Below are 10262 nucleotides of genomic sequence, written 5' to 3'. Positions count from 1 at the left end.
GTCGTACAGTCACGATTTTCCTGGTAATTGAAATGTTCATTGTATAACGCAGAACCACAGAGTGATTGTTTTGGCACCTGAGAAACACAACATCTAATCCCCAGTAAATTGCAAAATGCTGTGAAGTGTTGCAACTTTCGCTCTGGTCACATATTATTTAAACTTGGTCCTTGTAATAAAATTAATATAATTGTCATCACTTCTCTGCTTCAAGCTGGTGCAGAGACACCCATCTGCTCGACTTTCCAGAGGGTAGAGCTGACTTTTCCGCCTTACCAAGTTCTCCCAGCCTGCAGCTGGCCTTTGTGCTGGTTTGTTTTGTACAAGAGCGCCAACCCCACCCAGAGAAGAATGTATAAAGGGACTCATTGAAAAGGCAATTTCCCAGAACATATATCCATATATAAAATATATCCTGCTATAAAATATGCCTGACTCTAATATTGATAGGTTTCTGGAAGTCCCCGCAGCTTCCTCTTCCTCGAATTTGTTCCAGACTTATTATTGAAAATTTATGTGATTCTGTTTCCACACTCAAAACTGAGTTCTTTTTCTTACATTGTAAGGCTTTGGCTTTAGATATAACATATGATAAAGGCTGAAGTCCTGACTGTCCTCCAAGTATAAGCTGCTGTCCCTGTGTAGCATGCTGCTGGGCAAGTTGGCATTTCCAATCTGTGCTCCAGTGGGAGTGGCTGAGGAAGAAAAGGGAAGAGACTGCGTCTAGGCATTTAGGATGTGTGCTGCCTTTTTGGAAAGTTGGAGGCAAGGTTTGAATGAGTGAGTTTGATTCTTGGAGATTCTTGTCTGACAGTCTAAAGATTGATCTCTCATATTTGGTAATAGGGGAGAGGGAGAAGGTAGAAAAAAGGCAGGCTTTATTTATGCTATTGTTCAGCTGGGATGAAGGTACTGCAGGTCAGATGGCTTCAGCTACTGTTGGCACACTGCTCTGCCCAGGTGCTGGCAATTACTGGCATAGACCAGTGTGGGTAGGTTGCACAATCTCCCGGCCATCTTTTCCTTGCTGGGAAATGTTCCCCAAAGGCTATGGAATGAAAAGAACCCAGAAAACTCGCTGAATCTCTTGCAAGGATTCTTGTAGCCATGAACTCTCAGGGGTCAAGGATGACTGAAGGTTGAAGAGTCTTGGGAGTATCTCCCCTCTTCCTGCCCTGATGGCTGTCTGGTAACACAGATCCAGTTCAGTGTGGGAAGACAGAGCTGCAGAGAAAGGGTGGCTGCTGCTTCTCGGGCAAAGAAAAACATCGGGGAAATAAAAGACAGCTGGGTAGAAAACAGGAACACACTTCCATGAGCGCTTTCATTTGTTAACAGTGGCCATGCTAAGCGATGGTTAGAAGGAGTTGGGCCCTTGTGAGTGGCCTGAGAACAATTCTTTGTTTTCCTCCATAAATAAGGACATTTTCTCTGGGACTGAGATGTATTCTAGAAATTTGTTTCTTTTTACTTCTTTCTTCAGCTGTCTTTTCTGAACCTTCATTTTTCAGGTCTTTATAATACTACCTACCTACTTGTGAAAAGCATAGGTTTGTGAAAACCCAGCTTTAGTGATCATATGATACATAATTTTAGATATGTGTACTTCTTTGGTATTCAATTTCCTTCATCTTTATAGTATAGTGGGGACTGTTAAACTACTCTTAAGGGGTAACAGGACTCAAAAGGCTGGTTATGATGCAGTCCTGGATTACCTTGGTCAGCTTTCCATCACTGTGACAAAATACCCACTGCATACCAATTTCAAGGAAGAAAGGTTTATTTTGGCTCATGATTGCAGGTTTTCTTGGAAAAATAACTAAGTAAATGCAGGGTGGCATTAACCCAGAGGGTACACCAGCCAGAACACCCAGTTATCTTTTCTACTTATTGCATCCTTTTCCCTGGTTTTTCGTGGGGTTAAAAGCTAGCACAGGGTTGCTTAGCCAGAATGTAAATGCTAACAAACTACAGCCAGTGCCCCTAACAACTGCTCTTTTACTAGAAAAGTTTAATTACGAATGGAGAGGTTATCCTCTCTCTCTTTACACTTGCTATTCTTATTATTAGATTCCTTGACATACCCATCTTCCTTCCACATAGGAACACTGAACCGTTTATGTTTCAGCTTTAGGAAATGAAAAGGCCTCTTATTTATTAAGGTCATAATAATTTTTCAGTAATATCGTAAATGCTTAAAAATTTAAGATCTCGCTGTATATCAGCAATCACCACAGAAGGGGGTCTTTAGTAATCACCAGTCATACTGAAGAGAACATAGGTTTAGAGACAAAGTTGCAGGGCTGCTGTAGGAGAGCTGAGATTGAGCGTTCTTCCTCCCATGCAGCACCATGATTATACAGTGGTGAGCCAGTCACTGTTTTAATGGAAAGGATCGGTTCAGTTCCCACCTCCTGAAGGCTCTGTCATTTGCTGTGGGGATGAGGTATTGTTCTGAAACCTTGGGATTTGATAGCATTAAAAATAAGTTTTTTTTTCTCCTCTGGCCTCAGTGGACCCAAATTTGTCTGCTGGGGCAGTCCCTCAAGTGACACCCCAGGACTCACATTCAGGAACCCCTCCACGGAACTACGTGTAGGTTCTTCAGGCGCAGGCCCTGAACTGCTCTATCTGGGAGACCCGGATGCTCGTGCTCGTATAAACTGAGTTCCTGTCAACAGCACTCCAGACTTACGGAGTCAGAAACTCAGGGAAGGCACGGCTGACCACATACATTTTCAAGATTCAGCCTAGGTCAGTTTGGGGCCTGAGAGTATAAAGTTCGGGCTATAGATTCTGACAGGTCTGACTATGCACCCTGGTCACACTGTGTGATAGGGGGCAACTTAACTCGGCGCTGGAAGACCTGCTTTCCTCATTTGAAAGATGAGGATAATTATAGTTGTGGGGAGTGAATGAGATAATCCAGGGGAAGTGTTTGGCATGCTGCCTGGCACCGGCTGTGTTCCCAGTAAATGTCAGCTATTCATGTATTTCGTTGATTCTAAGATGCTCTTTTTTTTTTTTTTCACATTAACATCTCTGAAATCAGCCTGCTTCTAAAAATTGATGGGATTTCATGGTCTCAATGGTAGCATTTTTTTCTTCTAAAACAGTACTGAATCTTGGTGAAATACAGGTGTGTCAGGAGCTGAGGTACAGAGTTGTGGGTTGGAAGGCCTCTCGAAGGCTAGAAATTGGGGAATGGCAGGTCTAAGCCCTGTCCATCTCCCCAGTGGCTTCTGCCAGGCAGAAGTCTAAGGAAAGATGGCTAAGCAAGGTGAGTTCAGCCCTGTCCTGTGTGGGCGCCATGGTACCAGGCACCTGCTCAGTCCCCCTTTCTTGGTTTCTCTGTGTTTCTTGTTGGACACCTCCAGCCAGGCTGTTTGAATTGGGCATGGAGGGCAGAGAGGGAGCTCTGCGTGTCTGGTTCTGTGGTCCTCTATCAGCTGATCTCCCAACTTGTCCTGTTGGTTCACTTCAGGCCTTTTGATTCTATTTTCCATTTCCTTTGGGTCCCCCTTCAGGGAAGGATTTTCAGACAGAATCTGAGGGAATATTCCTACCACTAGCCTGTCCAGAAATAGCCAGTCAGGAAGAAATCTGCCCCCCTCATCACAACCACCCTTGCTTTGGTCTTTTTCTGCTCAGCTATATGATCAAACTGGGATTTGGCAGAGAGAAAGGGGTGGGGGAAAGTTTGCTTCTTGTTGATGTTTTTAAGGTGATCCTATAGGGCAGAATCAGCTTAATGAGTGGTTTGCTTCCTTTGAAAAAGAACCATCTGGGTTTAGATTTCATATTTACTATTTTAAACCCTTTCAATTAGACCCTTGGGGTTTCCCAGGCCTGCCTAGGGGAGTCTTTCTCCAAGCTTCCTTTCCTTGCTTTCCCAAACCCAGGGACAAATGTTTGTTTTTCTCACATATTCATTAAGGCCAGGCCTTCAGAAAGTAGGAGGCTTGGAATTGACATGGGAAGCTGGGTCCTGCCTGGGGAGACTGAGCTGGGAACAGTCCTTGGCAGCCCCTCTTCCTGCCCCCTGCTGCCATTCACCATGGAGAGCTTGGGGGTGGCAGATGGAGGGGGTTCTTTTGGCACATTTGCTGAGCCCAGTGGAAACCCTTAATTTTGAGAGGGAAAGGGACTTTCTCATGCATTTCCTGATCCAAGAGTATCAATGGGTTCCAGAGAAACAGTAGTGCCAAAAAGAAATTGTTTACAGCAGGAAAAGTGATTATAAAAGCCACCAGCTTGCTTTGTGTCTTTTGTTCCTGCTGGTGCCTTGGTGAGGATTCTGAGGAGTCCATGTGTGGCTTCGCCTGCCTGGGTCTGCAGATGCTGGAGTTCCTGGCAGGAGTGAGAAAGAAGGTGCTGGTGGGAGTAGAAAGCCCTGGCTCGGAAATTTAACTAGGGTCTATTTTCCTCTTTCTGTAGGACAATGGATAATTTTCTCCAAATCTCTGCTTCCGCAGGGAATGGTCAGACCCATCTCATGTGCTGTAAAACTGAGGAGTGTTGCTGTTCTCCCCGCTTTCCTTGGAGGGTGGAATCTATATCTAATATCTTTCCTTTTTTCTCTTTTGTAGAATTGGGCATTGAACTCAGGACCTTTGCTCTGAGCTGTATCTGCAGGCCTCTTTTTATTTCTTATTTTTATTTATTTATTTATTTATTTATTTATTTATTTATTTATTTATTTACTTTTGTGGTACCAGGGGTTGAACTCAGTACCTTGCTCTTGCAAAGCAGGTGGTGGAAACACTGAGCTAAATCCCTGGCCCTTTTACTTCTTAATTTTCAGATAAGGTCTCCCTAGGTCTCTAAGTTATCCAGGCTGGGCTCGGACTTTGATCCTCCTGCCTCAGCCTCTCTGAATTCCAGGCCTAATATGATTGCAGTGTGATTCTTTAAATGGTAGTGAAGCAGGGGAATGAGGGAGGAAAACGAGGTGGAAGGAGCTAATTTCATTTCCTCCATACTTACTAGTAACTCCCTTGTCCCCGTGCTTTTACACGGTCTGGAGACATTGCCAGGCGGAAGGCACACATCTGTGCCTGGATCCTACATTTCCATCCTGCTGGCTGCCATTGCTCTGCTGAGCTATGGGGTGTGGGATTAAAGCCCCTTTGCCTAAGTGAAGAGTTTGTCTGCCTTCCTGAGAGCTGTGAGAAGTTCTGATTGACGACAGGGCAGATTCCAAGCTGGGAGCGGGGCGGAAGGCACGATGTGACCGTCCCGGATGAGAAAGACAGGTCCCCACATGCGTGCTATGAGGCCCACTGGTGTCAGATGGATCACATTCCTGTATCGCAAAGCTCTCTTTAGTAAGGAATTAAGAACATCGAAGGCTGAAGTGAGGGACAGTATAGTCCAGGGGCAGAAAAATAGTCTGTATAAAAATGCTGGCCAACTGCATGGCCCTGACCCTAATCAGAGTAATTGAATTTATAGGAATAGCACTACGCTACAAGTGGCTCTGGGAAGCTGCTGGGCAAGAAATGCCAAGAGCTTCTCATATACAGATGAAACTGGGTAAGAAGGTCTCAGATTTTCATCCCTCATTTTATTAACAGGTGGGGTCCCAGGGCGATTTTGAGATTGATCAGTAAGCAAATTAATTAAGCTCTTAAAAGGTGATGCAGAAGCATCCACAGGCATCTTTGGCCCCTTTGACAAGGAGCACACGGCTCTAGGTCTAATTGTCAGTGTAATTATTCTTCCCCTGCAAATCACTGGCAGCAAATACAGCTCCGTGCATTGGTGTGCTTTTTAAATTATCTGCAGGATCTGAGCATGAGGCTATGAGGGGTATGTTTTTATGAAATATTTCAGCTTGTGTATGTGTAAAAATACCCACTAATCCTTCCTGGCTGTATTAATTTATTTAAAATAAATCCTGGTGCCTGCGTATAGGTTTAGGCCTTGGGGAATCCAACGAGGGATATTTGTTTTCATAATACGTGGGCTTTGTCTTTATTGGTCAGAGTGATATTAACACAAATTCTCAGCCCTTCTAGAACTGCATTTGCTGCTTGCAAGCTGGGTTTCTGTGGGCAATGCTGTAATAATTGGTATTAGCCAGACATTTCAAAATAAGGGCTAAGGGCCAAAACAAAGCAATTTAAATGAATTAATCTGTTCTAAGGAAACGAAAACCACTGGGGCTAAAAACGAAGGCAATGTGTTATATGGAAAACAGAGCAGGTAGCAAAATTAGTCTATTTAATTTATTAAGCATTTCATCCATTTAGAATAGTGGCACCAAATGTGCCAGGCTCTAGCTCGGTACGGGGGACATAGAGTAAACTATTGTCATGGAAACAGATGTACAAGGCTCATTGTACAAATGGCCAGAAGCTCAAGTGCAAGGTGCAAACAAAGAGGAATACAGACAGGTGGCAGTGGTCACAAAAGGGGTCCCTTGGTGGGCAGGCATTAGCTAGGTGAAGTGCATGTGCATGCCCCTGGTGGCACTGAAGAGGGAAGAGTGTGTTTGAGGTTCTGCAGCAGAAGTGCAGTTCGTGTAAGTGCTCTTGTGGGAGATACCATCACGAAGAACCATAGACTGGGTGCCTTAGAGTAAATCTTCTCACGGCTCTGGAGGCTGGAAGTGAAGGCCAGGAGGTCAGCAGGGTTGGTTTCTTCTGAGGCCTCTCTCCTTTGCTGTTAGACAGCCGTCTTCTCCCTTTGTGTTCACACATGGTCTTCCCTCTGGCTGTCTCTGTGTTCAGATTAGCTCTTCCTGAAAGAACACCAGTCATACTGGTTTAGGACCCTCCCTAAAGACTCATTTTAACTCAGGTACTTGTTCCTCACTCTTGGAAAATTGGGTATACAGATTCATGGGTTTTATTTTGGTAGATTTGTTCTTGCACATGATATGCGCAAAATATATGCATTGAGGGCTGGGAATTTAGCTCAGTGGCACTGCATTGGCCTTGCAAGCACATGGTCCTGAGTTCAATCCCTGGTGCCCCCCAAATACACTGAACCTCACCTGTGTGAGAATGGGGGGGTAGGTGGGCAAGGGGATATCTGGGGTAGGTGTGTGTGTGTGTGTGTGTGTGTGTGTGTGTGCGCGCACGCATGGACATGGACATGATCAGCTACCTCTTTAGGCCCTGTCTCGGAGTACAGACCCATTCTGAGGTACTGAGGTTAGGAAGTCAATATACAAAGGGGAAGGGGACAAACTCAATCGCTTATGCTCTGTAAAATAATTGAATGCAAATTTTCAAGTTTCAAAATTGTGTGCTAACAATAAGCATAATTCTTGAAAGAAGTTTGAGTTTAAAGAGACTTAATCCTACCCACAGGTAATTTTTATGAATGGGTTGCAAACCACAGCTGTAGTAGAGAAATAATAAAAAAAGGGGGGGCAAGGAAGCTGTCATATTACTCAGGGAAATGTAAACTTTAGTAAGATTAATAAAGTAATAATCTTTGTAATAAAGCTTCAAGGAATAGAGGCAAAACACTGTGAAACGTTCTAAATGTCATTGAACTGTTCACTTTAAAAGGGGTAATTTTGTTATGTGAATTGCACCTCAATAAAACAAATAACTCCTCAGATATAGAGAAGTAGAATTTTTAACCAAGACCTGTAACATAAAGGTATAAGATCACAATAATGAATGTAACTGTAGTGTATACCTAAAATGTACCAATAAACTCAATTAAAACTAAAAAAAGTAGAATTTCTAAAATGATAAATATAAAGGCCAAAACAGATAAAAATACTGTATAAAAGAAGAAATGTGGCATGAAAATCTTATAATGAAAATACACAAAATACACAATAGGCATGAGATAGTGTATAAGCCAAGACAGTGAAAATAAATGCTTTAAGCTCATTTCAAAGGCTTTTGAGTTATATTGAAAAAGCAGTGAATTTATTCTGTTAATAAGAGGTATATATAAAATAATTTGCAGCAAGGTTGAAAATAAACCAAGTTGAGTAGACAAACATAGATTTAAAGAAAGCAAGGTTAGCAGTGTTACTTTCCAAAAAGTGATCTTTAAGGAGACATGAAAACCAAACCAAACCAAAACAAGTGAAAAAAACTTCACCAAGGAGAACCACGCCAGCTCCTGACCCAGCTGCCATCACTCAAGTGCTGGGAGGTAACCTGGGTCCCGATCCACCATGGGAAGGAGAAACAAACCAGCTCCCGACCCAGCCACCATCGCTCAAGCGCCGGGAGGTAGCCTGGGTCTCAATCCACTGCATAAAGGAGAGCCATGCCTGCTCCCGACCCAGCCGCCATAGCTCAAGCGCCGGAAAGGTAGCCCCCTGGGCACCCCTGAACTCCCATAAGCCCACCCGCACTCTCAGACCTCCTGACTGGGCCAGTCTTTGGACCCACTCTACAGAGGCAGAGGTGGTCATCAAGGGTATTTTTCTGAGTTCCCAACTTTGAACATCTTTAAAGAAAGGGTGTGGGAAACCTGTAATAGAACTTTGTGGAGTTCAACCATTCAGAAGTTTGGGGAACTCAATCTGGGCCTTGCAGCCAGAGGTCAGTCAGTGTCATGGGGTTCAGCCATCAGCTAACTGAGATCAGGGGATGAAAAGGCTGATAGTGAACTACCAGGACACCCTGAACTCAAAGCACAGGAAGTAACAAAACAGATCAATCAGGCTCTAGAAAAATTCAAAACAGAAATAATTTCCCAGATAACCATAGAGATAGTGAGCAAAATGGAAGTCGTGATTCGAGACTCTAGAGCAGAAACTGACAAAAAAATAGATGAGCTCAGGACCATGATAGAAGCCATGAAGGCCCAACATAAGAAAGAAATGGAAAAAATAAACGCCCAACATAGGAAAGAAATGGAATCCATAAAACAGATTCAAACAGATATCCAGGAGATTAAACACTCTATTGAAAGTGTATGCAACAGAATAAAAGAATGCAAAGATAGACTCTCAGATATAGAAGATAAGATTGCAGTCAGTGACCATGAAAAGAGAGGTCTCTTAAAAACAGTAAGAGATCATGAGAAATCGATCCAACAACTCCTAGATGATGCAAAGAAGAATAACATATGACTGATAGGAATCCATGAAGTAGCAGGAGAAAATACAAATGACTTAAAAAAGCTGTTTGCAGAATTAATGACAGAAAACTTCCCAAACAGAGGGGAAGAATTTGACATTCAGATAACTGAGGCATATAGGACCCCAACTAGCTACAATCAAAAAAAATCTACACCTAGACATATAATAATCAAGATCCCAGAAACCCAACAGAAGAACAAAATACTACAAGCAGTAAGAGAAAAGAAACAAATCACATACAAAGGAAAGCCCATCAGAATCACAGCAGACTTTTCAACACAAACCCTTGGGGCAAGGAGAGCCTGGAATGAGATATTTCAAGTACTAAAAGATTACAACCTCCAACCTAGACTGATGTATCCAGCAAAACTCTCTTGCAAAATGGATGGGGAAATTAGATACTTCCACGACAAAGAACACCTGAGAAACTACATGAATACCAAACCAGCACTACAAGGAATTCTAAACAAGATCCTAGAAAAAGACAATGAAGGCAACAATACCATGAGGCCTGACAGAGCAAATCAAATAAGCAAGGCAAGAAATTAAAAGGAGAAGGTGAAAAAGTAAAAAGAGTCAACAAAAGGCCAATAACATGTCAATAATAAGTCAGTACATATCAGTTATAACCAGCAATGTCAATGGCCTCAACTCACCAATCAAGAGAAATAGACTGGCAAAATGGAATAAGAAGCAAAATCCAACAATATGTTGTATACAAGAAACACACCTAGTGCAAAAAGAAGCCCATAGACTGAAAGTGAAAAGATAGAAAACAATCCTCCATGTGACAGAAGCCCAGAAAAAAACAGGGGTAGCAATCTTATTTGCAGGCAAAGTAAATTTCAAACCAAAACTGATTCTACGATTATTGATGTAGGATGGTACTGTATCATACCTGTATGAATGTAAAATATCTTGTACCTGCTTTATGATACATAGTAGAGACCATGCTTTATCAGAGCTACATTTAATGATATTACTCTAGAATGTTCTCTTTCCAGATGATGATTAAGATGCTAATAATAAAAAAAAAATGATCCCAGGTACCACAACAGCAGCAGAACTTTGTTGTTTTCTGGATATTATTCTTTTCTTTGTTTTTTTATTTTGTTTTGTTTTTAATGGAATGTACTGAATGTCTATAATTTTGTTCAGATGACTGCAGAACCTGGAAAAGCTGTTGCTGCTATCGATG

At 42.5% G+C, this 10262-nt stretch overlaps 1 long non-coding RNA gene across 1 annotated transcript in view; it reads left to right on the top strand.

Moving 5' to 3' along the window:
- Positions 1-4293: 4293 nt before the first annotated feature.
- LOC117285176 overlaps positions 4294-10262 on the top strand; it is an 18205-nt gene continuing 12236 nt past the window's right edge. The window contains exon 1 of the long non-coding RNA XR_004516140.1: positions 4294-4371. This is a non-coding gene — a long non-coding RNA (uncharacterized LOC117285176). The remainder of the gene's footprint in view (positions 4372-10262) is intronic.

The sequence above is a fragment of the Fukomys damarensis genome, unplaced genomic scaffold (assembly GCF_012274545.1).
Source record: "Fukomys damarensis isolate Sample0158 unplaced genomic scaffold, DMR_v1.0_HiC HiC_scaffold_7, whole genome shotgun sequence".
In the NCBI taxonomy this organism is placed as follows: Eukaryota; Metazoa; Chordata; class Mammalia; order Rodentia; family Bathyergidae; genus Fukomys; species Fukomys damarensis.
The sequence above is the reverse complement of the archived record's forward strand: the minus strand, read 5'-3'. Positions and strand labels throughout refer to the sequence as shown.